We start from the raw sequence: 3651 nt of genomic DNA, 5'->3' as shown, positions 1-3651 counted from the left end.
CATTTTGCCGCTTCATTTTTGGTTCCAGATGGTGTCACCTTGGAGGTGAAATGAATGGTTTGAAAGAAACTGGAGAGCGTGGTGATGTGTGCATGAGTGGGGAAGGGTACATATGTCTTTAAAATGGACTCTACATAGTGCAATGCGAAATAAGTGAGAACAATCCCTATAGAGGTGGTGAAAAAACTACAGGGGTATTGCTGACAGGGCGACGCAGGAATGAGACACAGACACGAAGTTAAGAATTAAGGGAGCAGGGGGCCTACCTAAAGTGAAAAATAAGTAAGCATTGGGGAGAAACTTTCATATGTGCTTATTCTCACAACAACCTTAACAGCCACTTTTCCCATTTTAGTGATGGAGGAGGAAAGGCAGAAAGATTGATTCAACAGATCAGGGTCATGTGGAGTCAGAATTCAAATCCAGATCTGTCAGATATCAAAACCTGTGCTTTTCACAAATTTGTCCTTGACAGATGCTGTCATCCCCTTAGCATACAAAATGAAGGTCTGTGTTGTACATGCTTAAAATATGCCATCTACTTCCTTCACAGCACTATCTAGAAGTATATTTTAAATTTCTTTACTCACTCATTGCTGGGTTTCCCCACTATAATGTAAGCTCCCTAATGTGATGGCCTTGGCTGTCTTGCCTACCACTGTATCCCCAGCCTAGAGCCGGTGTCTGACATGTAGGAGATCTTCAATAAATATTTTTTGAACTAATGACACAACAGCACCATTCAAGGAGTTTTTGTGACAGCATCACTTAGCCTTTGAGGGGGCAGCACCCCCAGAAACCTGGGAATGGTAGGGCCTCCGGAGACTTGGGCTTCTAGCTTTTCCTCTTCTCATTTGCTGGATGACTTCAGGCTAACCTCTTACGTATAATTGGAGGAATGAGGACAGTATTAGTCAATAGTCGTTATTTATATGGTGTGCATTTTATGCACTTACTAGATGCCAGACCTGTCATGAGTATTTTATATATTTATTAATAATCCTTGACATTGTAACTAAGGCACCATTTTCATTCCATTTAGCAGATGAGAAAACTGAAACATAGAGGGGCTAAAAACCTTGCCCCAAAGTCACACAGACTAGCAAACAGTGCCAACCCCATGGGGCTGTGTGTGTAACCACCACCCTACGTTGCATACCAGTGTTGCAGGCAGGTTACAGGGTGAGGAGATGAGCCTCTGCCCTCAGCAAGTATATGGCTAACAATCAGAGAGAGCCCTGAATGAAAGCATTTCACAAAATCATTTTAATTCTATAATGAGGGTCCATTGTTAGCCTTTTGGCACCTGCCAAACTCTTAATTCTGGGAGGTAGGGGTGGGTGCGTGTGTGTGTGACTGTTTTTCCCCAAGGTCAGCTTTCCTCCTAATTGGAGTTTGAGCCATCTCCTGCTTCTACTCTCTTTTCCCTCTGAGCTGGAGGCTCTGGAGAACCAGGGCTGGATGTTGGTGCCTGGTGGCCAGAAAGGCCAAGGGCTGCTGAGTAAGCGCCACATCTGAATTACCCTGGTTTTGTCAGCTGATCCTGCGCAGAGCCAGCAGGAACCTGGGAAGCCTGAGCTGTTCCCACTTCCATGTGCTTTTTGGCCACAAGTTTCTGAGCTAAGCTGTCTTCCATGTGAAATGTACCTTTCTTGTCTGAAAGGAAAGTATGTCTCAGCTTTGGTATCCAGCCTAGAGCTCTGGTTTTTTAGTGCATGGGGCATCCCGTCACCATCTTGAAGGAAAGAGAATTAAGAAATGGCTCTGTATGACTAAGTTCTCCATAACAAGGAGCGCTGTCCTTCAAAGTATTTTAGTCTTCTGAGGATGACCTTGGGCAAATTCTTCAAGTTTTCTGACTCCGTTTTCTCATCTGTAAAATAGGGATCCCAATGAAAGATAATGCAGATGAAGTTTTTAACACAGTGCCTAGTAAATTCAATTAATTAGTCAACAACTACTTCAACCACTTACTGAGTTATGTGGCAGGCACTGTTCAAGGGACTGGGGATATAGCAGTGAATTAAAATCTTCCTATGGCACTCACGTTCTAGTGGATAACACATAGCATGTATTCAATAATATGTTTATTCTGTTAGGGAGATAGCAAAAATGAACACAGTTGTGGAGAAATTGAAGCACAAGTAGTGTTTCTGTTTTCAGTCAAGAGTTACAACAACAACAACAACAAAAACACACTCCATTGCCACCCCAAACGCTGCTAATTCTATTAGAGGATGTGCATTACCTCTGAGGGAATTTGGGGACTTGGTGAAGGAATAAGTCTTTCCACCACTGCCACAACCTCTGATTTGATGGAAGACCAGCAGCTGCAGTTGGGGTCTCAGGGTAGTTCTAAGGTCAGGAATTGGAGGGCTAAAGTGGCAACCAGATCCTACATTGTCACATGTGTCTCATCAGTTTTCCTGCCTGCCTGATCCTATTTGAGTCGTCTGGGTTTTCTTTTGATTCAATCTCTTTCCTGGCTGCTTATGCCACCTCCTGCTACTCTTTTCAGGCAAGAGCAGGGCAGGAAAGACAAAGTCTTTCACCAGAGTAAGAGTTCTGGGAGTGGGAGACAGTCTCTCCCCGATGGTTTCCAAGGAGGAAACACACACACAGGGACGACTCGGGCCCTGCGTTGGAGCCGTCTCTCTCAGAAACTATGAGAGGCAGGTCCTCACTCACCGTGTCTGTGAATGCTAGTGAAAAATGCTTTACAGCTTGTGCCTAACCAGCTTGTTCAACACATTCCCTTCTCTCCTCCTTCCTTAGCTTCCTATTTCCCGCCCCATTTACCATGCTCCCGGTTTTTACCTTTTTGTGTCTGTACCACAACAAACCTTGCTAATATCATGGGTTCCTGGAAGACTTCAGTCCAATCTCCAGCTCTCTCAAATGGAGAAGTGAAGTAACTGATCTCCAGTGGGCTTTTGGCACCTGCAGCCCAAAACCCAGGATGGAACCAGTTGGCTCTGCCCCTGCAAATTGACTCAAGTATGCCTCCTTGAGCACCCCAGCAGCAGCAGCAGGGGCTAACAATTCATCCCACGGAGGGTGTGCTCATTATGTACACGGACCCATTACCCTTTCCAGTTTAGAAAGGGCTTGCTGTTTTGGACGTGGCTTCTTTCGTCAGTCGTTTTCACGGGTCCAGTTTGTGGCCAAGCCCATGTTCACTGAGGGTCCAGAGACAACCCCACACCTTCTAGCTCACTTCCAATCTTTCACCTGGCCTCCTGCTTTGAAAGAGAACTGGAGCAGTGGGGAAGGTGACCCCATTCAGCTCTTGTGATCAGTGGGATGAACTAACATCCCAGCCCGATTGCCTTCTTATCCAGAGGGCAAGTGGCTAGTCCTCATGTAACCATGTTCTGGATTGTAAAAGGGAGCAGGTGCCAGCAGGGAAGACTGAAAGGGAACCCAGCAGCAGCAGGAGGAAGGAAGCCGGTGAAAACGCCCTTCTTTGAAGAGAGAGTCCAGAGTTCCTGCTGACTCTTCTGGGAGGAGCTCTCCCCTCAGTCCAATCTTCTTCCCAAAGTGGGAGAAGACGGTAGCAGCTGCTGCTGCTCACAGCTCACAGAGAAGAAACTTTTTCTTTCTTCCTGCTCCTTCCAGATTCAAATCCCCCCAGGAGCCTTTCTGGTAAAC

The sequence above is a fragment of the Choloepus didactylus genome, chromosome 18 (assembly GCF_015220235.1).
Source record: "Choloepus didactylus isolate mChoDid1 chromosome 18, mChoDid1.pri, whole genome shotgun sequence".
Classification (NCBI taxonomy): Eukaryota; Metazoa; Chordata; class Mammalia; order Pilosa; family Megalonychidae; genus Choloepus; species Choloepus didactylus.
Note: the sequence above shows the minus strand (reverse complement) of the source record.